General features: G+C 42.2%; 1 long non-coding RNA gene across 1 annotated transcript in view; it reads right to left on the bottom strand.

The window, feature by feature from the left end:
* Positions 1-1,002: 1,002 nt before the first annotated feature.
* The window catches only part of LOC142826746 (uncharacterized), a 68,223-nt gene continuing 43,129 nt past the window's right edge, over positions 1,003-26,096 (bottom strand). Inside the window, exons 2-3 of the long non-coding RNA XR_012900976.1 lie at positions 2,999-3,131; positions 1,003-1,261 (exon numbers count right to left, since the gene is read on the bottom strand). This is a non-coding gene — a long non-coding RNA (uncharacterized LOC142826746). The remainder of the gene's footprint in view (positions 1,262-2,998; positions 3,132-26,096) is intronic.

The raw sequence follows: 26,096 nt of genomic DNA, 5'->3' as shown, positions 1-26,096 counted from the left end.
CTCACCATCTCCAACTTTTTCTCCAGCGCCATCATCTCCACCTCCACCTCAGTCACCCAGGTGCTCACCAGTCAGACATTACTCACCCTTCGAACATCTGCCATCTCCTTTCTTGACTCTACCAAGGCAGAATATTAGCTGTCACCATCAGCACTTCTCTGCCTCACCTTCACCGATGCCACGGAGACCCTACTCCCCATCACCATCGCTTCATTCCCCAGACTACTCTTATAGAGAGACGTATAGCAGGTCTCACCGATATGACCGGTCCCCTTCCCGCTCTTCTTATTACTACAGGAACCATTATGACAAACACATCTATTACAGGCGATATTCACTATACCACCGCTCTTACCACCACAACTCTAGGTCAGTTCCAAGGTGTGTCTCAGGCTACTCATCTTCCAGACACTCGCCAGTGCTCGACCCACCCCGCTCATCTCAAGAGCCGATATTTCCACCCCCTCCTCTATCTGAAATGGAGGAGGAACAACCAATTGTACCAGAGGTGCAGCAACCTGAGATATCACCCACCAAGCAGTCATCTTCCTCGCCGGATGAGGCAGTCATCCCAGGGGATACCTCTCTCCCCTACAATCTCAGGCAGTTCCAAGACCTTTTTAAAAGAGTTGCAGTGTCCCAGGAGATTCAGCTCACTGAGATAAAGGAAAAGCAACATTGTCTTCTCAAGAATCTTCAGGCATCTCACAGCATCAAGCTTGCCATCCCACTCGATGAGGCCATTTTGGAAGTTGCCAGTGAATTATGACAAACTCCAGCTTCTGCACTCCCAACAAATAAAAGGGACAATAAGAAATACTTTGTCCCACCTAAAGGGTCAGAGTTTCTATTTACACACCCGCATCCTAACTCATTAGTTGTTGACGCGGCATAACAAAGAGCAAAGCCCCCCCCCCCGCTCCCAATACAGAAATCAGACAACAGACAAGGACGCAAAAAGACTAGATTTATTTGGGAGGAAAGTTTACACATCATCGACCCTCATCCTTCAAATAGCCAATTACCTCACACACTTATCGAGCCAGAACTTCAATAATTATACCAAACTCCCTACGCTGATGGAGTCCTTGCCTGAGTCCAAAAGGTCCATCTTAAAGTCTGTCGTCCAAGAGGGCTATGCTTCCACCATAGCCAGCTTGCAAATAACAATGGACGTAATGGACATGCAGCATGAGAGACAGCCATGGCAGTTGTGATGCGGAGGGCTTCATACCTCCAGGTTGCCGTCGTCCCCAAAGACCTACAAGTGAAGTAGAAGATTTACCATTCAAGAAAGACAATCTTTTTGCTGAAAAGACCGACACGGTTCTGCATTCGAGTAAGGATTCTAGATCAACTCTCAAAACCCTAGGGAAGTACACCCTGCCCTACAGGAGAAGGTGCTACACTCCTTTCCGGAGGCACTGTGATTACACCTATACCAGGCAGCAGCAACACCGCTCCTTTGACCAATCACACCAATATCACCGGCCTCCCAGACTCCGTAACCAGAATAAACGCCCACAAACTCAATCCAATCCCAAGCGGCAGGTTTGACTGCTTGGTCACGAGCAAGCAACCAGTGTTACCAACCTACCCATCAGTCACGAGTACCCATTTGTTTCACCATCACTTGCGCCTGTTCTACCATCAGTGGATGGATATCACCAATGACAAATGGGTATTGGAGATAATCCAATTCGGTTATGCCATACCATTCCTATCCATCCCTCCCACAACCCCACCAAACTCATCCCTCTTCAGGGACCCCTCTCACAAAGATTTACTGCGTGCCAAGATCAACCATCTACTAGAAACTGGCACAGTAGAAAGGGTGCCCGATCATTTCAAAGGGAAAGGCTTTTTTTCCCCATTACTTCCTGGTACAGAAAAAACAGGGGGATGAAAACCAATATTGGATCTCAGACAATTAAACAAATATCTCCGAAAGCAACGTTTCAAGATGGTAACCCTGGCATCGATAATTCCATCCCTGGAACAAAACGACTAGTTTGCTGCTCTCGACCTACAGGATACAAATTTCCACATTACAATTCATCCAGCACACACACGGTTCCTACACTTCACTGTCAGCGAAGACCACTTCCAATACCATGTCCTACCATTCAGGCTCTCCGCTGCCCCCAGAGTGTTTATGAAAATGCTCTCAGTAATGGCAGCCCACCTCTGATACACTGTGATTGTTATATTCCCTTATCTAGAAGACTGCCTTATAAAAGGTTGAACCTCCTTGCAAGTAATCACAATGCTTGACAAACTTTCCTGTCCTTAGGCCTACTCATGAACGAGGACAAATCCACACTACAACCTGCCCAGGACTTGGAGTTTATTGGGGCACAACTAGACTCCATAGTAACAAGAGCATTCCTACCCTTGGCCAGATTTCATTCAATCCAACTATTGATAGACACCTTCCGAGCCAAACACATGGTACAGGTGTTCACAGCTCTCAGGCATATTGGCAATATGGCCGCTACAACTTTCGTAATCCCTCATTCCAGAATACACTTCCATGCTCTATGACATTGTTTGGCCACTGTTCACAACCACACCACTTGAGATGTGCACAGGGTAGTGGATTGACCCAAGGTCATTGCCTCCCTTGGTGGACCATAGACAAGCATTTGCTGTCAGGCGTGCCCTTCCCCCAACCACTACCATGACATATGATTACTACGGATGCTTCCCTCATGGGTTGGGGTGCACACATGGTCAGAGTCTCTATACATTGCCACTGGGCACCCCACAAGACACTGCTTCACATAAACCTTCTGGAGCTCAAGGCCATCGCTAATGCTTGCAAACATTTCCGCAACCAAATACTCAACTGCACAGTAAAACCTAACAGACAATGTAGCAACAACATATTACATGAATCGTCAGGAAGGCAAACATTCATGATCCCTATGTGCAGAGGCAGTTCGACTTTGGAATTGGTGCATCACCAACGGCATCACTCTTGTGACATCAAACTTACCTGGCATCAACAACACAACAGCAGACTCCCTCAGCAGGAACTTCGCATCAGATCATGAATGGGAACTTCCCCACAGAGTCCTCCATTTCCTCTTTCGACAATGAGGGACACCACTCATCAACCTCTTTGCAACCTACAACAACAGGAAATGTTGCCGCTATTATTCCAGAGCAGGACTCGGTCGCCATTCCCTCGGAGATGCATTTCTTATCAGCTGGAAGGGTCTCCTGATGTACGCCTTCCCCCTCATACCACTCATTCCAAAGTTCTTCAGTAGGTCAAGATGGACTGGGCCACGATCATGTTGGTAGCTCCAGCATGGGTGAGGCAACACTGGTTCCTGCTCCTCCTACAACTGTCCTGGTATCCTCCATACCAGTTACCACTACTCCCAGATCTAGTCACTCAGGACCACGGTCGCCTTCTGCTCCCACAGCTTCACACACTGCACCTCACAGTGTGGTACCTAGCTGGCTGAATGCTGCCGTAACGTTATGCTCCAATCATGTCAAAAATGTCCTGCTACAGTAGGCGACAAAATACAAGAAATACCTACCTCGCAAAATGAAGAAGATTCACTAGTTGGTGCTCCGAACACTGTATCGACCCTCACACTGCTCCTATGCACAACATACTGGACTACATAATGGAGCTGAAACAAACTGAATTGGCCATAGCATCACTTAGAGTACATCTTGCGGTAATGGCAGCTTTTCGTCACCCAATTGAGGGATATTCCATATTTGCTCATCCCCTCACAAAGAGGTTCCTCAAGGGGCTAACGAATTTGACCCCCCCCTTCAGACACCTCCCCCACTATGGAATTTGGACATAGTTCTATGAACTCTCACAGCCCCACCTTTTGAGCCATTAGCCACAATACCTCTCCAGCTCTTAACCAAGAAGTTGGTGTTTCTACTCGCCATCACCTCCACCCGCAGAGCCAGCGAGCTATCGGTGTTGATAGTGGTATCCCCATACACCATTTTTCAGAAGGACTGTGTCATCCTTAGACATCACCCAGCCTTCATCCCTAAGGTCTGCTCCGAATTTCACATTAATGAACCTATTATACTGCCCTCATACTACCCCAAGACGCATGCTTCCCCTCATGAAGCAGCCCTTCATACTCTAGGGCTACATCTAGACTACATCCCTTTTTCAGAAAAGGGATGTAAATTAGACGTATCCGAATTGCTAATGAAGCGGGGATTTAAATCTGCCATGCTTCATTAGCATAAAAATGGCTGCTGCTTTTTTTTGGCACGGAGCTTTGTCGGAGAAAAGCGCCAGTCTAGACACTGATCTTTAAAAAATAAAGCCTTTTCCGAAAGATCCCTTATCCCTTATTTCAAGTCCTTATTTCAAGAGGGATAAGAGATCTTTCGGAAAAGGCTTTATTTTTCGAAAGATTAGCGTCTAGACTGGCGCTTTTCTCCGACAAAGCTCCGTGCCGAAAAAAAGCAGCAGCCATTTTTATGCTAATGAAGCGGGGGGGATTTAAATCCCCGCTTCATTAGCAATTACAATACGTCTAATTTATATCCCTTTTCCGAAAAAGGGATGTAGTCTAGACGTAGCCTAGATATACGCAGGGCTCTAAGCTTTCTATATAGACCGCACTAAACCTTTTTTAGAAAGACAGACCGGCTTCTCCTTTCCCTGGCAGAACTGTTGAGAGGGAAACCCATTACATCTCAAAGAATTGTTAACATCACTATCCTGCATAACCCAGTGCTACGCCATACAGGAATACCACTCCCTGAATGCCCTAGAGCCCACTCCACTAGAACCATATCAGCTTCCGGTGCCTTTCTGAGAGGTGTTCCCCTTGTAGATATTTGTAGGGCAGCCACATGGGCATCCTATCGCATTTTCATAAAACACTATGCCATCCAGCGTAGATGGCTGCCTGATAATTCCATGGCAGCTGCAGTCCTTTCATCTGCCAATAAATAAGGGGCTCTGAATCCCACCTACCTTTATACGGGGGGATACTACTGTGCAAACACCTACAGTGGAGCACCCCCGGGGACATGCATCTCAAAGAATGACAGTTACTGCACCAAGGTGAGTAACTTCGCTTTTTCTTCATTTAAATCATTGTTCTGTGTTGGGGCAGGGGAGGAGACATTCAGTATTTAGGCTGCCTCTGGGAGAGAGGGCAACCCCAACCTTCTTTCACCACAGCAGCTAAAAGCCATATGAGAAGCACCTCTCCATGGCCACTGCAGCTACAGCAGGCACAGCCAGAAAAGGGTTGCATGTCCTCCAGCTGGGGGACAGAGTCACACAGACAAACACACAAACAGAAAAACTCTCTGAAATATATAATAGATTCCTTTCTCTAACCTGCCTTCTGCTGGCCCAATTGGGTTATAGTTCTCCTGGTCCCCATCTCTGGACCCTTGCCGACCCCCCACTGGCATAAGTGGCCCTCCTGCCAGGCCCTTCCTTTCCACTTTATGAAAAACAATCAGATTCTAGGCTTTTCCCATTGTCCTGGCACAAGCAAACATCTTGCTTTAAGCCAGTGTTTCCCAATTTTATTTGGCCACGGAACCCCTAGAGTTGCCTTAAAAAAAAGGCCCCTGCCACGTTTCGTTGAGCAAAAAAAAAAAAAGCCCTCGCCATGGCTCTGTCTCTTTAACAGGAAGCAGGGGAGTGCCGGCTCTTCGCGGAACCCCTGCTTTCACTTCACAGATCCCCAGGGTTTCCCGGCGCACCAATTGGGAAACACTGTTTTAAGCTATGACAAGAGAAAGATACATACCAAATTTGGTGGTCCTAGATCTTACTGTTTAGAAGGGATTCTTGAATGAATGCATGCACAGACTGATGGACAGACAGATGCACATTTCTAAAATATTAAGTAACATAAGCAAAATCATGGAAGTGAAATAGAGTTTTGCCTTTGTCTTAAATGGGGCTAGGATTTCACTGAAATATATAACTAATCTCAGTGTATTTAAAAGTTTCAGAGGGGTAGCCTGACATTCTATGGGACTAATTTACTTAAGCCTTTTTGAAAATCCAACTCTGCAGCTTTAAAGCCAAATCCTGAAGTCCTTATTGTAGAAAACCATTAAAGAAAATTGATATGAAAAATCAGGCTTATAATTAGTGGCAACACAGATCAACTATTTCTAATTTAAGATTAGGCTCAATAAAACAAATGAGTTATATTGTCACATACGCTGAACACCTATATTTTTCTCTGCCTTGTATGGCATTTATTGGTATTCAGCACTTCAGAAAATCCGGCTTCATTTATGGATTTAAGAGTCCAACCCTAAGCATCCATTTTTTTAAATGTTTGCCATATGTCTCATAAATTGAGATTAGCCATATTGTTATACTATAGTATCAGTAATAACATAGTATACTATATATTATGATCCATATCTATCAAGATGATAGCAAGAAATATGTTCTACCGTCAATGTTCTTCATTTCTGATTAATGGGAAAATATGTAGAAATGCTTTGCATATTAAAATAAATACAAGGAGAAATCTAGTGGGAAACAATAATTTGAACTAAAGACTTCTACAGGGCCAGGTGATTTCTTCTTTGTTGGGGAACACTGATAAGTCCTCTCTTTTTATGCCCATAAAAATAGTTGAAAGGAGCCACCTTGATAAAAATTACATTCTAAATTAGCAGATAACACTCTGCCAAATAAATCATATAGCCCAGTCTCTATGTTAGACAATCAATTATAGTTCAAATGAATCCATACAAAATTCCATAATTTTGAGTTAGAATCACAGTTCTTGGAATTTAAAATATTACTTCGGCAGAGCCTCAAAGGTCAGCTAATACAATAGAGAGCAATTTCCAGTTAGCAAAATCTTCTTTTATTGACATATTATAACCTTTATAGCCATGTGGTAGATAGCATCAGGATTTTAATTTATCTTCCATGATACTTCCTCTCATAATAATAAAGAATGGGATTTATAGAGCTCCTCGCAAGCAATGTATTTTCTCTCTCTCTCTCTCTCTCTCTCTCACACACACACACACACACACACACACACACACACACACACACACACTTAAATAATCAGAAAATTATTAACTTGCTTTAATATTTATGGCTTGCCTTTCCATCCGCACCCCATATTTAAGGTTGCCCAACATTTCCTACTACAAGACCCTGGTTTGAGTTGCTTATAAATTTGCCAGACTAACTATTCAGACTGAAATTTTCCATGCAGTCAGAATTTATTTAAGAAGTTTCAGCAAAAATGGTTCAGCTGTTTTGAAGAATGAGCTTAGGGAAATAATATTTGTCCAAGTTATAAACCTTTGTGAAATCTCAGCTCACACATGTTCAGTTCAGATTTGTTGGAGATTGGTAGTTAAATTCTCCAGATATTACATCTGCACAGAGCATGCTCCAGAGCAGAACTGTGGAGGCCAAGCAGGACTTTTGCTGCAATTGCTCCTCTCAGTGGCTGTAAGGAATTGTGGCTTCACGTACCAGGGCCGAGAGCAAGGAGATTGTGGTCTCAATCTGTTCAAATGCTATAGAAGACAAAGAGCCTAAGTCAAATACAGAGAGGAAATACAGTATATAATACATAGTCACTAAGGAGACAAAATAATGTTGAGAGGATAAACTTAATTCTGGAATTATCTGTCATTTCAGTGCTATACTTTGCCAATTTAACATTCTGTTAGCGTAGTTATCTGTAATAAAGAAAGAGGCTTTGGTTATTGAAACAATCTGGAACTTCCTAGGATCTACCCACCAAAAAGAAGTGAAAAGTATTTTCACGTCGTAACTGCTTGGCTTATTGAAACCACTTCTTGCCTCTACATAAAGCTACATCCAATATAATGTAATCTACCTGTACGTGTGGGATTAATACTCTTTTAAAAGAAGAGAGAGATAAGTCATCATGCTCTGCCATGAAACAAAGAAAACATTCCTAGCTGTCAGATGGTTAAGCACAGGAATAAATTGCCTAGGAAGGCTGTGGAATCTCTCACTGGAGATACTTAAGACCTAATTAGATAAACATTTGTCCAGGATGATCTAGACGGTGCTTGTTCCTGCTGAGAATGAAGGAGACTGGAATTGATGGTCCTTTCCAGTTTTAGTATTCTATGATTCTAACCTGCAGGAAAATAAAACATTCACATATTTGACCCACTGCCCTTTGGACTGTCATGTTTTCCCCAACATATCACAGAGGCTAGGTCTATACTATCGCTATTTTTTAGAAAAAGCTATGCAAATTGCACTCCGCAATTTGCATAGCTTTTTCTGATTTCTTTTCGAGAAGAAACTTTTCCACCTCTTTCAGAGGAGCCCTTATTCTTTGTTGAATGAGGTATACAGGGTCCCCCCAAAAGCATGTTTGCTCTTTCGCAAAAAAAAAGTGAATGAGCTAACACGTTCCCTGGACGTGATGGAGTTTTTCTGGAATACCTCCAGTATCCCAGAAAACCCCCACAGTGCAGACATACCCAGAGTCACATTGTGTAAAGATGAGACTTTCAATGAAAATAATGCCTTTAATTCAATGTCTTTTACTTATTTTAAACAAGCTGATTTTCTTTTCCTCCAACAATAATCTGTGTTTGGAATTCTGTGTCTTTGGAGGTTCTGGTATACACTGGTGTGTTCATTTCTGTGTGTGGTAAAAGGAGTTCTCCATGTGCACATAAAAAGTAGAATCCTGCTAGCTTCTCTGAAGCTAAAGTATGGCCAGAATAATGCATTGACAGGTTGCATACTTTGTTTTTAACTATTCAATTAAAAAGTTACTTCCTGTAGCAACTGCTATATTATAATTGTTTCTACAATTATAATAAAGGTAAAACTTGACAAAAATCACTCTTTGCAGGTGTCTAACATAACCACTGGACATAACAACCTACTCACCCAAAATCTGCCCTCAGCCTGCTGTATTTCACTTTTAAGTTCATCCATCTTTCTTTAAAATTGCATTTCCAGTCTTCACTTCAGCTCTTACAGCTTCCTTCAGTTCCCAGGGTGGAACTGCTATTCTTATTTTTAATGAAAAAAAAATGTATTTGTCCCTTCATTATTTTTCCCTGTTATCCCTCACATATCAGATACAGATGTGAATTTTATCATTTCATTCAAAAGCCTACTGCACAAGCATTAGTCAGACATGCCTTTGGAAATCAACCCACAGAGTCGCTTTCTTGTCAAAATGTAGCACTGTCACTCTCTACCTCTCTGTCTTTCTGCAATCAGCCAGGTAGTTACTGGTTTATCCCACAGTGTTTCACTGATTATTTTTTTTAGCAAGGCTAATATTCATTAGCAGCTTTGATACGAAGGTGCATTTGGTTTTTATTCATGTTTGTAAAAGAAAGTCACTAGTATCAGTGACCAAGATCAAACATAATGGGCTAATTTTCAAAAAGCACACCTTTAAGAATTAGATTTGCAAGGAAGCAAGAGTACAGCCTCAGTTATATGAAGGTTTACTACTGGCCCATTAATATTAAAAATGAATTCAGTGATGTTAAAAACACATACAAAAATCATAAAATAGCAGAATATGCAAGTGTAGGCAGAACAAATGGCTATTTTGCCCAGCATACTATCTTGCATCCATTCATGCTCAGCCCTGGTAGGAAACATTGGAATGCAGTGGATAAAGGAGGAGGTCAATCTACAAGCAAAGCCATAATGGTAGATAACAGGGGACTATCCCATTAGCCAGAGCTATAGTCTCATGTTCAGATATGTATCAGCCCAGGAAGAACTCTTTTGAAGGAGCAGAGGAATGGTAGATAGATGCTTGTCCACACTGATATTATTTAAATACCACAGCATGGTGGTGTCAATAATATAATCTTTGTAACCTGTAGTCAAAATGAACTCATGGCTCTCCCAGCTGATTGCTACTTAAGCACCAGAGCATGGCATTGTCTTAGTTCTAGGGCTGCTGCCAGGAACCTCCTTGTCTGGACATGTGCTTGTGTGGCCATTCAGGAGAGAAATTCAAATGCTGCCCAGTTGATTAGCAGAGTGCCCACTGACTAGGTTTTATATTTCAATTGATGGTGCAAATGGATGGAAAACATCTGCTCATGGATAGAAAAGATTAGAGGTCACATTGGTCCTGGCTACACTGAAGTACCCTCCATTGCTTTACCTGCCAGTGAATTATGGGTCTTAGCTTTCCTTTTGTAGACAAGGTTTCCTATTGTAAACATCAAGATTGTTTCATTGTTTGTTCACCTTGGCTTCTCCATTTTTTGCACTCAGCGGCAGATGAGCCATACTAAGAAATAGTTGGAAAGGGATGTGTTAGGAAGACAAAGACCTGTTCTAAGTAGAAACCAGATGGATTCCATTGTTAGCAGTCAGCCCTGAAAGGAAAGGATATGCCTGCTTATTTTTGCTGTGAATTAATTTTAAATGGACTTCTTGATGCAGCTGGCCAGCAACTACAGAACCCTGTTTTTGCCACCCTCTGTGTGCATGCCTGTTAGATATGATGTAGTTTATATTCATTGTGCGCAAGATAGTACAGCTCCTCTGAATCACCATATCCCTGTGAGATTATAGAATAATGATGCATACACACAGTACAAAACTCATTCCATGTAGAGAGACAACATTTTTAGAATCAATTAAAACCACATTTTTGTCCACTTAGATACCACTCAATCAGACATCTGTCTGGAGTATAAGTATATTTTCTGAAGGGTAAATGCAGCCACATCAACCAACATTAGAAACCAATTAATTTCATAGTTTTCATCCATTAGTCTTCAAATATACTGAAGAGATCATCTCTGACCCTGTCCTTGTTGAGACATGACCACATTAGTGAGTAAAGCATGTATCTGTCTAGTTCCATTATAGGAAATGCTACCATTTCACTGAGCCAAGTAACAGGCAGCATTGTCTTTTAACAACTCCATGCTAAACGTCTTGGAAATTCCTTCACTTATCCTCATCAAAAAATCAGTGGTGACAGCATGGATGTTTCATTGTTACAAGCTGTAACTGGGCTTCAGTCACAGTATTTTTCTTCATTGGCTCTGGGAGTGAAACACACTTGGCACCACAGAGTCACAAGCCTCCACCCAGACTCCAGTCCATGTGACCCATTTTTTTTCTGGGTGTGGTGTTACTAGCAAAGGCACACTAGTAAACTAAATTTAGTGTGGGGCCAATAGATGGAAAATGCCTTTGTCCCAGAAGGTGGTCCAACCTGGAAACTACCATATCTATCACTGGCAGATATCTCCAGTCCGAAATAAGCACAGACACGAGTGTCAAATTTAAAAGATATATTGAATACAACAGGTGGTAACACAAAGAATAACCCCAGAATACAACACTGCATAAATCAACCCCTCACCCCAGAAGTAATAGAAGATAGCACAGTATAACTAGACAGGAGAGCACTATACTCAATCTGTTCTAAAGTCAGATGACAGCCGAGGCTCGGGACCTTCAACCTGTTGGCATAGGCAGCCTCAGGGGAGGAACACTGAGGAGTCCAATTGATGATTTGTCATTGGTATGACGGTAGGTATGTTACACAGGCACCCGATAATAATCAGTTCTCAACTTCAAAATAGGGCCTTCGCCACAATGGTTGGAGTGGAACTGGGTGATAGGCAGCTGCTCTCGGTCCGGAGCTACAGGTAGCTATAACCCACAAAACTGGGCAATTGCCACAGTAGTGAGCCAATGCACCCTGTAGGTAGTGGTGGAATTGAGTCTGGTCTGGTCTGTTGGGAAGCAGGTCCTGGCCTTCGCCACGGCTCTTCTTCAACTGCAAGCCAAACTGTCAGCTACTGGAAGATAAGAAGGAAGAAGAAGCAGGATGAGGAGAAGCCCGATCCCTTCAGGGGTCTGAGCTTATAAAGGTCCCAAGGCGGGAAAACAGCAGGAGCGTCTCTAGTGCACAAAGTGTAGTGTTGGGTGCAGATTAGCATTCCTGGTGCAGATTTTAGTGCCATGTGCAGAGCAACAGTGTTGTGTGCACAGCCACATGCTGTGTGCAAATGATGGCTTTTGGCGGCAAAAGTCTTTTAGTCCTTTGGGTTCCATTTTGATTTCTGTGTAAAACTCAAGACTCCATTTTGATTTTAGTGTCCTTTTGGTTGTAATGTCCTTGATCTTAATATTCTAACTTACAGTCAACAGTGGATATAATATAGCTCAAATTAAATATTTTCTAAATTTATCTCATTGAAAATCCCAGCAAGTTGCTAAGAAAGGCATATTACAGACATAAAATGATTATCAGTCTGTTAACTAAAGCAAATATTTCATTCTTACACGTAAATTCCTTGCCAGTAGAAAGCTGCCTTTCTCCATGGAAGTCCTTTAGGCCATGTCTACATTTGGAGATTATTTCAAATTTACTAAATTCGACTTCTTGGCACCCAATTTTACAAATTCATACTTCCGTTTTTCTCACTAGTTAATGAGGAGCAATAGTTACAATATTTAATATGAAATCAAATAAAAAAGAAAATTAACACTACCCTTGGATAGGAATGCATGCGAGGAGTCAAGTAGTTAACTACCCGATAAGCCTAGACTTATTGCATAGTCAAGTTGACTACTAAACTATGCACATTTCCACTGCCCCTCCCCCACTGCCTCTGTATCAGCAAGGGGGAAGCAGAAGCCGGTGCTAAGGGGAGCCATCTTAAAAACCGGCTCCGCCCACATTGTTTCTGTGTTGCCGACTGCACCCCCATGCTGCTGACACTATCAGTGAACTTTTGAGTCAAAGATGATATAAAGTAGTACAAAGAGGCTAGGCTTCCTATAGATAGATAGTTCGGACGAGGTGTACAGATAGTTCGGAATAGGAAGCCTAGTCCGAACTATCTAGTTCGTGCCGCGTGTAGCCGCAGGCACGGAGTCCGCACTAGCGGACATTTAAAAATGGCGGCGCCTGGCAACATGCAAATGAAGCCCGGGAAATTCAAATCCCAGGCTTCATTTGCAAGTTCGTATGACTACATTAACCACCCTAGTTCGAACTAGGGTGGTAGTGTAGACATACCCCCAATTAGATGAAGAGGATTTTTGTATAGAAAATTCCAGCTGAAGAACCTCTACTTCTGTGTGTCATTTACTAGCTGTCAGGATTGTCTTTACACATGTTAAAATACAAAAAGTCTTATTTCCATTTCAAAGAACAAAAGGGACATAAAATTAATCCAAAAATTGTAAAAAAAAATACAAATATGGACCAGACTTAAGCGGGTTAATTGCAACAGGAATGTGTACAGGATCCATTTCCATTGCAGTTTGAAGGTTGTAATCTGTAACATCATAGTTTCTTTGATGTCCTATGCCATTAGATCAACGATCTCCTTTAAAACAAGTGTTGGTTTAATAACGGTTAAACTAATCAGGTTCAACCCACATTTTCTGAGGCCTGGTAGTTGGCACGATGCCGTCGAACTCCTTGCTTGTCTGGCAGAGGTGCTTCAGACAGGTGGGTAGAGGAACCTGAGGCCCTTCCTTTCCATTTTGTCCATGTGCAGGACCCTGAGTTAAGCAACTACCAAATAGGGCCTTACAGCAGAATCTGTAAGTCCACTACCCTCAGCTACTTTCTACCATTTTCCTTAGTTTGGGTCTTGGTCCCTAGAACTGCATGGTTTGTAGTCTTCTGAGTCAAAGTAGTCACACCTCATGGACCTTGGTTCCTGTGAGCAGGTCAGCCAGAAGTTTGGCAGCACCAACCTCCATAATGTCTCAATAGCTCAGTTACTTAGCTTACTGTGATTTTGCATGCCCCTTGGTCTCCTCCATAGTCTCCCTCAGACAGGAAAGCAGTGCTTCTTCCCTGATGGCCATCCCAGTTGTTAGGCTCCTAGTAACTCTCCCCTCAGGTAGAGAGGCAACCAGCATCTCTCTCTTCTTCAGTCATCCCTGAACTGAGCCAAGTTCTCTTCTTTTCTCCTCCTGAGTTAGCTGAGCTGATAGGCACTCTTAATTCCTTCAATGATGGTGTGAGGTCTCTCAGCTTTATCCCATAGCCTTTATCAAATAAAATGTTGCTGATTTAATGTTTTTTCAGCTGCTGCACTCCTTCTTTGAATCAGAAAATCATAGGAGGTCTGCATTTTTTAGCAGTGGTAACTATTCAGTATATATAAGATATTTACATTTGTTTTTCAGGTAGTGATTAGATTTTATTGCACTAGAAGTTTCCTTGAAAATATGTCCTAGGTAGAAACATGATTGGTCATTTTACTTTGATTGTAATGCCATGAGACAAATTTTGCCCTTGGCTTTTTATGAGCAGCTTCTCTTCACTTCAGTGGAAGCCATGTATTTATATCTAAGAAGCAGAATTTTTCTATATATGTTTACAACAATATCCCCAAGTTATACTTGAGGTCTTTCAGAGAATCATTCCACATCAATACCATCATCCTTAAAAACAGTCTAATGCCTACAAAGGCTTTTCCATTAAATGTGAATGCATTCAAAAGTAGATTCTCTGTTACTATGGAATTTTGTTACTGGCCGTCAAGTACAGGACTTCATGTGTTAATCTTTTACAAATGAAAATCATAGATTTGTTAGGCTGTAATACAGCTAGTTGGAAGCTTTAAAAATAAAAAAAGAAAGTTAGAGAACGAAAAAAAATTCTCCACTAAACTTTTTGAAGAAAGTTTCTCGACATTGTTCAACCTGGCTTGCAATAATAAAAGTGTCACACAAAGACATAGTTTCAGGCCTGTGTAAGGAGCTCTTTCTGGCTTTTACATAGAGCTAAGACTAATGGGTAACAGCTCAATTGTCCCTTACAGAGATACCCTTGTATCTCTTTGGATCCTGTATAGTCTGGATCCAGTATTAGTTAGAATGTCGAAAGGTTGGGCCACCTTACACCAATGAAAAAATTGTTGGAATTTCCCTCAATTGGGTTTGTGATCTTTTGTTTCATTGGTGTTTTGGTGGGTTGTATTTAACTTTATTTCTATTTTTTTAACCTTTTGAAACACCAGGAATGTTTTCTGGTCTTATATAGTTTAGATGGGGAACTTCTGCTGGGAGTCAAGAAAGGTATGCTGTGAATTCTCAGACTTTAATTGAAGGAGAAAATATGTTGACATTTTAACACTCACATACATATCTCTCAAGTACATTGGACAAACGTCTCAACACTTCGCCAAAGACTCAATGCCCACAAAACAGATATTAGACAGGATGACAAAGAAAAAACAGTTTCTTGCCATTTCAACCAGAAAGGACATAGTATCAATGACTTGATTACCTGCATCCTGCTTCAAAAACCTTTTAAGACTACACTTGAAAAAGAATCCTCTGAACTGTCATTCATGCTTAAATTCGACACTTTACATCTAAGCTTAAACAAAGACATTAATTATCTTACCCATTACAAAGAGAGCTTCCCCAATTATCACCTCTAATATCATTAACTCACAGACATTTACCTTCCCCCCCATCCCCCTTCTGTTCTGAAATTTGATTTGTCCTTTTCATATGTGTTCATTTTGGTATATATGGTTGTGACAATTTTCTTCCGCAAATTGATCTGAGGAAGTGGGTCTGGCCCACGAAAGCTCATCACCTAATAAACCATCTTGTTAGTCTTTAAAGTGCTACACAGTCCTGTTTTTTGTTTCAGCTACACCAGACTAACACGGCTACATTTCTATCACTATATCTCTCAAGTATTTGTTAGAATGGGAGTTAAATAGGGGTTAACAAAAGCACATTGATTGTAACTCTTCCCCTCTTAATTGCCCAATTTAGCTTCATGTTTCGCTTAATACTTCAACTGGCCTCTTGTCCTTGTAAAGGCTTCTAATACAGGCAGAAATTTATATTTTAAAATAACGAGCTAATAATATACCCTTCTCCTACTCCAGTTTTGGTTGACCACATAAAAATGCCTTCATTATAAAAATGCATAAAGGTGTAGAAATCCACTTTTCCTTTGCTGCTGATCATCTTTAATTATGTTCAGAAAAGATTTCTAAATACATGTAGAATGCCCCCCACTCTTTCTTATTATGGAGCTTGATTTATCAATTGGAAGTGCACTCTACATGTCCTTGAACCATTTTCATGGCAGTAGAGGATGGTGTTATTCCCAAGAAACTATAATATACAGTTTGGCAATGTTAAATATGCAATATATAAAAAAATCGCTGGTTCCACAGTCATTGGCTACGTCTAGACTACATGCCTCTATTGACAGAGGCATATAGATGAGGCTACCAGGCATAGGAAAATGAAGTGGCGATTTAAATAATCGCAGCTTCATTTAAATTTACATGGCTGCTGCGCTGAGTCGATCAGCTGTTTGTCAGCTCAGCACAGTAGTCTGGACGCACGGGTGTCGACATCAAAGGCATTTGTCGACCACCCAGGTAAACCTCATTCCAGGAGGCATACCTGGGTGGTCGACAAATGCCTTTGATGTCGACACCCGCGCATCCAGACTACCGCACTGAGCCGACAAACAGCTGATCGGCTCAGCGCAGCAGCCATGTAAATTTAAATGAAGCGGCGATTATTTAAATCGCCGCTTCATTTTCCTATGCCTGGTAGCCTCATCTACATGCCTCTGTTGCCAGAGGCATGTAGTCTAGACGTAGCCATTGTTTAAACTTACAGATTGACCTGCTGTACTCAGCCAAGTTGTATTTAAAAGCAAACAAGACTAATGAATATATAACAAATTATCTTCATGTATTTTGTTTTATTTAATGCACTTGGAGAAGGAGATTTTTGAAAAGTTGGATCCCATTCATGGAACACAAGCAAAAATATAAATACAGATCCTTTATAAATAAATGTTAATCTAATAATCTGATTATGTCTAATTCAGGAATTGGCTGGTAATATTCTAAACTATTTCTTACTGAGACAGGAAAACTGCTTTTTAATACATTTTTATTTGTCCAAAGTGCAGTGACTCAACTTGATTTCATGATCATTTATTTTTATTGAGTACTGTATAGAGTTATGCATATTTTTTTTTTTTTAAAAAAAAGATGCTTATCTGCTTTCCATAAAGGAACATAAGAATGGCCGTACTGGGTCAGACCAAAGGTCCATCTAGCACAGTAGCCTGTTTGCCGACAGTGGCCAGCACCAGATGCCCCAGAAAGGGTGGACCGAAGACAATGATCAAGCGATTTGTCTCCTGCCATCCTTCTCCAGCCTCTGACAAACAGAGGACAGAGAACACCATTTCTATCCCCTGGCTATAATAGCCTTTTATGGACCTAACCTCCATGAAATTATCTAGCTTCTCTTTAAACTCTATTATAGTCCTAGCCTTCACAGCCTCCTCTGGCAAGGAGTTCCACAGGTTGCCTACACGCTGTGTGAAGAAGAACTTTCTTTTATTAGTTTTAAACCTGCTACCCATTAATTTCATTTGGTGTCCTCTAGTTCTTCTATTACGGGAACTAATAAATAACTTGTCTTTATCTGCCCTCTCCACAACACTCATGGTTTTATATACCTCTATCATATCCCCCGTCAGTCTCCTCTTTTCTAAACTGAAAAGTCCCAGTCGCTTTAATCTCTCTTCATATGGGACCCGCTCCAAACCCCTAATCATTTTAGTTGCCCTTTTCTGAACCCTTTCCAAGGCCAAAATATCTTTTTTGTACACAGTATTCAAAATGTGTGCGTACCATAGTTTTATATAGGGTCAGCAAGATATTCTGTGTCTTATTTTCTATCCCTTTCTTAATAATCCCTAGCATCCTATTTGCCTTTTTGACCACCGCTGCACACTGCGTGGAAGTTTTTAGAGAACTATCCACGATAACTCCAAGATCTCTTTCCTGATTTGCTGTAGCCAAATTAGCCCCCATCATACTGTACGTATAGTTGGGGTTATTTTTCCCGGTGTGCATTACTTTACACTTATCCACATTAAATTTCATTTGCCATTGTGTTGCCCACTCACTCAGTTTGGCGAGATCTTTTTGGAGTCCCTCACAGTCTGCTTCTGTCTTGACTATCCTAAACAGTTTGGTATCATCCGCAAACTTTACCACCTCACTGCTTACCCCTTTCTCCAGATCTTTTATGAATAAATTGAAACTTATTCATAAAGTTTATAAACTTCATAAACTTATTCATAAAGGTTTTACTGGGAAGTTTAGAAGGAAGGATACAAGTCATTTAAAATATTTTTGACCTAATGGTGTCTAGTATTCAGCAGATCATTTGAAAAAAAAATATATATATATACTGCTCTATAAAAAAATCTTCAGAAATTAGGATTTTAAATGTGTAAAAACTCATTTAGGTATACACGTGTCAGCAAATTGATCTATACTGCAAACAAACAACACTTCCAGATGACTATATGATATTTAATCTGAAATAAGAGAGAACAAAATGTTTCTCCATATACCTGAAGAAACCCAAGTAATACTCGTTATGGCTCTGTTTTTACCTCAACCTCCCTTTTTTGTGATAACTGACATTAGAGAACAGATGCACATGAGAAGCAAACAGAACATGCAAGGATTAGCCTCTTTACTGGCTGTGCATCCAGAAGGCAAAGTAAGCACCAATAATTCAAATCCATAACAGCCAATACAAATTAGCTACTGTTTGTCTCTCCCATTTCCCCGCTGACACAGAAAAATAAAATGTAACTGTGTGGCATATGGGGATGCTCTACAAACCTGATATGTTGTTGATTACAAAGAGGCACAATCAGAGCTTCTGCTATGATTTGGAGACTATAATAACATAAATCTAACTCTGTCCATATGATAGTGGGCTAAGTTCAGTGGGGATGTCAATGCTGGTTTTACTGGGAAGTTTAGACTTGAAATTAGATGAAGGTTTCTAACCATTAGAGGAGTGAAGTTCTGGAACAGCCTTCCAAGGGAAGTAGTGGGGGCAAAAGACCTATCTGGCTTCAAGATTAAGCTAGATGGGTTTATGAAGGGGATGGTTTGATGAGATAACATGATCTTGGTAACTAATTGACCTTTCACTATCAGTGGTTAATAGGCCAATGGAAGGATGATAGGAGTTACTATAGAGAACTTTTCCTGGGTTTCTGGCTGGTGAGTCTTGCCCACATGCTCAGGGTTCAGCTGATTGCCATATTTGGGGTCAGGAAGGAATTTTCCTCCATGGTAGATTGGCAGAGGCCCTGGAGGTTTTTTGCCTTCCTCTGTAGCATGGAGCACGGATCACTGATGGAGGATTCTCTGCATCCTGGGGGTCTTTAAACCATTTGAGGATTTCAATATCTGAGATATAGGTGAGAGGATTATTCCAGGAGTGGGTGGGTGAGATTCTGTGGCCCGCATTGTCCAGGGGGTCAGACTAGATGATCATAATGGTCCCTTCTGACCTTAAAGTCTATGAGTCCAATAGAAACATACTACCAGGGAGCTGGGACATGACCATTATGTGGACAGCTGCAGGAACACATCCAGATGCTTGTGGGTCTTGGCAGTTCTACTACGTCTTCACTGCGAGTTTTTTCGGCAGAAAATATGCTAATGAAGGCCTCATATTTTCTGCCATTTCTTTTTACACAAGGGGGTTTTGCGCAAAAAGAAGCAGCATGGACTTTTTTGCGCAAAAAGAAATAGCAGAAAATATGCTAATGAGATCACGAGTCCCTCATTAGCATATTTTCTGCTGAAAAATCTCGGAGTGAGGACAAAGCCTTTATGAAGGATGACCCTCTGGCTTATTCCTCCCATACAACATTCTATCTGGGTAATTACCAAGAAGGTGACACTCTCTCCTCTGTGTTATTTTCAAGAAAGAGTCTTGAAAACAACACTAAACTGTGTATTTTCACTGAATTACAGATGCGTTTTCCAAATGCTAAAAGATGACTTAAGACAAGGAAAGCCTTGTCTTTAATATCATCTTTGAAGTTCCCCTCCTAGCAGTAACTTTGGACAAAATATTTCAGGTCCAGACTTAATTCTTTGATTCAACCATCTCACTAAGACTGATGATCCTATAGGTATTATTAGCAGTGTGTGAAGTTAGATAAAGGAGGGTTTTTTCTGAGCACAGTCATTAATGTTTTGCCTATAAGAATGTTATGTGCTGTTTTCATTCCTCCCTACCCCTGTGGTGGGTAACTGCAGGAAACAAACTGCTTGGATTCATCATGCTATAATATTCTGTGCATTAAAACCTAAACATATTTCATTGTAGATGCTGAACATTTAATCACTGTCACTAGCCCTGTGTGCTTCTTGGATATACAGTGGAGACACCAATAAATATTTTATGGATCTCTTCAGAGACTTATCCTTTTCACCTCTGAAATGTCTGCCAGCTAGTGTTTTTATTATCCATTGCTTTTATCAAATGGGACTATAGGCACATGTATTATGACTAGCAAATTTCTTTGAGAATTCATTTGATGCTTCATTGCATGTCATAAAACCCAAGGGCCTGGTCTACCGTGGAGGGGAAGGTCAACCTTCCACAACTCCAGCTACACTAATACCTTAAATCCCCATCCACATTGCTGGAGGCCAATGGGACCATATGCTCCAGTCAGCTTTCTTTGCTCCTCACAGAATGGGGAGTACCAGACACCAGCAGGGGCTGCCCTCAGCGTTTGATTTAGGAGTTTACATTTGACCCACTAAATTAAATGCTAGAAGATCGACCCTTGAAGGCTTGATCTGAATAGTGTTTGAATTAACAGTGCTTCCAAACTGTCCTGCTAATGTTCTGTTCTGTTTTGATGTTCTGGCTTTGTCATATTTATTTTAAAAGGTATAGTAATGATTGTGGCTGGACTTCATATATTTCCTTTCAGAATTGTTTTCTTATGTTCTCATCTGAATTAAACAAATTCACTAGTATGGAAGCGATATTAAAGTGAATTAATCTGTAGGTTCAGGTACATCATTCCCTTGACATTTCACAGCAATTATCCTCTCACTTTCAGGGCAATAGGGAAACAGAAGAAGAAAGGAGTTTCCCCAAACTCACTGATGAACTTAGGAATCACTTGTTCCAAAACCAAGGCTTCCTGAGTATGGTAGCAGAGTACACAGGTTTTGCCTTCTAATTTCAAGTAATGTATGTTACAATCTGTAAACTTACTGCAACAAGTCAAGAGAAGAAATGTCTAAATTAGTAAGTGAGCTTCTATTGATGGTTCCAATATTCCCACTCTTTTCTAATTCTTCCTCTTTTTGTCCCAGAATGCAACACTTTGTAAAGTGCAGAAACGAGCATTCTTTATTTGCCAAACAACAACGTAGGGTTGGAAAGATTATATCGGCACAGAAATATTCATCAGAAAAGAGGAGCAGGATATTGTAGTAAGAACGAAACAGTGATTTCCAGTAACTTTCCCTGGTGCTCCTTAGCTTCTCCTCAGCAGGGCTCTTTTTTCTCTACCAAGTTGAGACCATTGATTTTTCTGAATCTTCCTTGGTCTGGGCTTTTCCAGCACCCCAGTATTTTACCCAGGCAAATTTTTCAATTCTGTTAAGTCCCAATGTTCATACATCCATTACTGGCCTCCTCATCTCACTCACTTTTTCCTCTCTCAAGCTCAGTGCTTCCCCTCAACCTCCCACCCCACAATTCTGATACTTCCAGAGTGCAGGTCTGCAAGCCAGCCACAATGAATAACTCCCTCAACTGCACCCTGCCTTTTAACTTCCTTGTGGCAAAGCAGCTCAGTGTAACATTTTTAAGTATGCCTCTAGAATATGAATGCCACTAGACTTGAAATAAACAAGCGTCAATACAAAAAAAAGTCTCATTTCCTACATTGACTTATTTTTTCTGAAATACCAATTTACCTTCCATAGATAGTGATAGAGAATGCAGAACACTGATCTGTTGAGCTACAAGGGCATGTTACCTTCAGCTGAATGGAATGGTGAATACCATATAACCATAGAAAACGCACTTAAAACAAATTTGTAACTTTTAAACTTGGAAAGTAAACAGGAAAAAAAAGACACTTCAGATTGACTTTGTTTCGGTTAAAATCTAAAAGAAAGCAATACCTGCTTTGTTACAAAACAGAGAGCAGGCAATATTTTATATTGCCACAGTCAATTATATGAAGCTGTGTAACTTTTTTTCATCTATTATATTCTTCAAATCTTCCTGCACTAATGTTGCCAACACAATTCAGAAACAGCTTCAAAGCATCTTAGAAGCCGTAGTGAGGAGAGACAGCTGGCATCGCTTAGAGACTAAACTGAGTTGACCAGATTTCTAATTTATAAAACTGGGACAGCACATGTCAGGGGAACATTATCAGGGTCTTTGTGAAGATATAGCTTCAACCCAGCCACTTTCTTTTGTCAGGTGTAGCCTTGTTTACTGAAACATTCAAAAGGGCTGTGCTTAAAGAGAAGAGTTAGAAAAATATGAGTGTGTATAAACTGAATAATCAGTTTTAAAAACTTTTAGATACCATTTTTAAAATTGATCATTCAGGCTATGTACTTAAAAATATGTAAGTAGGTCTGGATGGGGCAAGTAGAACACATCTTGCTAGAGCTTTCTAGAAATGACCCCCCTCTGGTGCACTTCAGCAGTGCTGTGTACACAAATACTAGGCCCAGATAACAAACTAGATAGAGCTAACCAGATTGTACATGTGGAACAAACTGAGTGTACGCACACAAGCTGAGGTTTGTGCCTTACCAAAATGCCAATTCAAAAATAAAATAAAATCTGAAAATAACATCATATATATAGTAGCCCAGTGTCTGAGAGTCTGTAATGCCGAAATGCTGGCTGTTCCCTCTGAGAGGCCCATGCATGGGGAGTGTGGGGCCCAAACGGCCGCTTGCTCCCCCGTGGCAGCCTGGCTGAGCAGTGCAGAAGTCAACCGAGCGCCATGGCGGGAGGGGAAGGTGGGCAGGGTGGTGACGTGCGGTGTGACAACAGCTCCAGGCCCCACGCCCTGGCCATGAATGTCACTACCCCGCCCCCCTTCGCCTCCCGCCATGGCGCTCAACTGACTTTTGCGCTGCTCAGCCAGGCCGCTGCATGGGAGTAAGTGGTGCAAGCGGCTGTTTGGGCTCCACGCTCCCCATGCAGCATGGGGAGTGTGGAATCCAAAAGGCCATTTGGACTCTGTGATCCCCCAAGTGAGAGGCAAGAGGGGGTAAAAAGCTGAGGGGGGGGGGAGAGGCAGTAGAAGGAGGGGAGAGAGAGAGAGAGACCGGAGGCTCAGGAGAGAAGACCAACGTGAAGGAGAGACCTGAAAATCCCGTCTTATGACGGGATTGGCTAGTTTTTAAAGAAATGTCATCAAAAGAAATTAGACTGAAGATTGTAACAATGTATATTATTTGATTAATGATTGATTAATTATTAGAATAGATACTAGATTTTGACTAATTATATGAGACAAAATATTTCACGACTGGTATATCCATGTGACTGTTAGACTATTCTGAAGTAGCTGTGAGACATGCCACACCCTCGCCAGAAATTTTATTCCTGTGTACTACACTCCTCTTTGTCTCTGAATAGTTTGTGAGCCCACTAAATGTTCCACGTCTTAGAATCAGTGAGTGACCAGTGTGTATTAAGCTTGGCCTTGTATATCTGTATGGGTATGTCTACACTACAAAGTTAATTCAAACTAACAGACGTTAGTTCGAATTAACTTTGATAGGTGCTACACAGGCAAACCGCTAGTTCGAAGTTAATTCGAACTAGCAGAGCGCTTAATTCGAACTAGGTAAACTTCATTCTACGAGGACTAACACCTAGTTCGAATTAAGTAGTTCAAATTAAGGGCTGTGTAGCCCCTTAATTCGAACTAGTGGGAGGCTAGCCCTCCCCAGCTTGCCCTGGTGGCCACTCTGGGAACCACCAGGGAAACTCGTCTGCCCCCCTCCTGGCCCCGGAGCCCGTGCCAGGTGCAAGCCTGCCAGCACCCAGCCAGCAGACCCTGCACCTGGCACGGCACGAGCCAGCCACCCGCTGCCACCCAGTCCTCCACCTCTTCCCAGGACCAGGCTGGCAGCTCCCAGGAGCCTGACCGGGGCCGCAAGAGGCAGGCGCCCACCTGGTCTAGTGCGGACATCGTGGACCTCTCCACGACCTCCGCGCTAGGCACAGGAAAGTGGCCGTCTAGAGCAGGATAGCTGCCAGCCTAGCCACCCAGGAGCAGGTGTGCATGAAAATCAAGGTGGTCCAGTGAGACCCCCCAACCCAGAGCGCTGAGCTTAGAACAGCCATACTGAGTCAGACCAAAGATCCATCTAGCCCAGTAGCCTGTCTGCCGACAGCGGCCAACACTAGGAACCCTAGAGGGGATGGACCGAAGACAATGGCCAAGCCATTTGTCTCGTGCCATCCATCTCCAGCCTTCCAAAACAGAGGCCAGGGACACCATTTCTCTCCCCTGGCTAATAGCACTCCATGGACCTAGCCTCCATGAATTTATCTAACTTCTCTTTAAACTCTGTTATAGTTCTAGCCTTCACAGCCTCCTGCAGCAAGGAGTTCCACTTTCTGTTGTTAGTTTGAAGCCTGCTACCCATTCTTTTCATTTGGTGTCCTCTAGTCCTTCTATTATGGGAACTAATGAAGAACTTTTCTTTATGCACCCTCTCCACACCACTCGTGCTTTTATAGACATCTATCATATGCCCCCTCAGTCTCCTCTTTTCTAAGCTGAAAAGTCCCAGTCTCTTTAGCCTCTCTTCATATGGGACCTGTTCCAAACCCCTGATCATTTTAGTTGCCCTCCCCTCTCCCACCCTCTCTCTTCCTCTCTCCCACCTCCTTTTACCAGTCTCCCCGAGTTTTGTTAAATAAAGAGAGTTTCTATTTTTGACCACGTGTCTTTTATTTTGTACATCAGGAAGGGAGGCTAGGGAGGGGTAAGTGGAAGGAGGTGAGGGAGGAATGGGGTACGAGCCCCCAATGGGGAGGACTGGGGTGGCTCTGCAGGCTCCTCGGGGTGGAAGCTCTCCTGCAGCCCCCCGATTGACACCCCCCTACCCCGTATGGCAGCCTGCGGCAAGTGCAGCCGGGCTGATGGCTGAGTGCTGTGATGTGCCGAGTGTGGGCACTCAGGGGACTCCAAGCCAGGACTGCTTTGCAAGCGGGGAAGCCCTGAGAACTGTCTGTCCAGGGTGGGGGTCGGGTCCCTTTAAGCACAGCCCTCGGCTAGCCTGAGACAGCAGCTCCACGCTCTAAGTCCTAATCTGATGCCCTGCCGGCACTGCTTCCGGCCAGCCTTAACCTCGGTTCAGGGTCCACTCAATGTGGACATGCTAGTTCGAATTAGCAAAACTCTAATTCAAACTAGTTTTTAGGTCTAGATGCACTAGTTCGAATTAGCTTAGTTCGAATTAACTAATTCGAATTAAGTTAGTTTGAATTATTGCTGTAGTGTAGACGTACCCTCTGTCATTAATACCACATGGTTACCTGAGGCCCAGAGACTCTAGTCAGTAACGCAGAAGCAGCCAAGATAGGGATCCAGCCAGTTCATCCCTCTCTCCAGCAATTCCTAAACCCAGACTGTGCAGGGGAACAGTAGCCATCCCTGTGACAACTAGGACCCAGGTTGTGTCTCCCTTTTTCCCTACCATGTGGGCTTCAAAGAAAACTGTGAAGAAGAATCTGGCTGGTGGGGCCAGAAACCACCAAAGGAGAAAATTTGGAGAACTTTCTGCATTTTTTATAGGATTCAGACTTTTGCTGCCATGGCTGATTGGCTATTTCCTCCAACCCTACCTCTTATTATTCTTATCCTCTTCTTCTTTCCTTCCCTTTCTTTCTCATGCCCCTTTCCTTCCCTATTCCTCTTTCTTCCTGTTAGCTGAACCCAGCCCCAACTACACCACACCCCAAAAATGGTACTATCATACTATTTGCTGTCATCACATTCTTCACTCTGCTTGTTATAGCCCTTCGCTTGTTGTCTATTTAGGGCGGAGAGATTGGTTTGAGTGTGTACAACTCCTAGCACAATGGGGTCCTGCTCCATGGCTGGGGATTCCATGCACTATGCTAATGTATATTATTTATAATATATTATAATATAATAATATATATTATCTATAATTAGGGCTTGACAAACGGCGGCGAAACCTACTTACCAGCCCCTCACTGT

This window comes from Pelodiscus sinensis, chromosome 2 (genome assembly GCF_049634645.1).
Source record: "Pelodiscus sinensis isolate JC-2024 chromosome 2, ASM4963464v1, whole genome shotgun sequence".
Taxonomy (NCBI): Eukaryota; Metazoa; Chordata; order Testudines; family Trionychidae; genus Pelodiscus; species Pelodiscus sinensis.
Note: the sequence above shows the minus strand (reverse complement) of the source record. Positions and strands in the feature narration are given on the sequence as shown.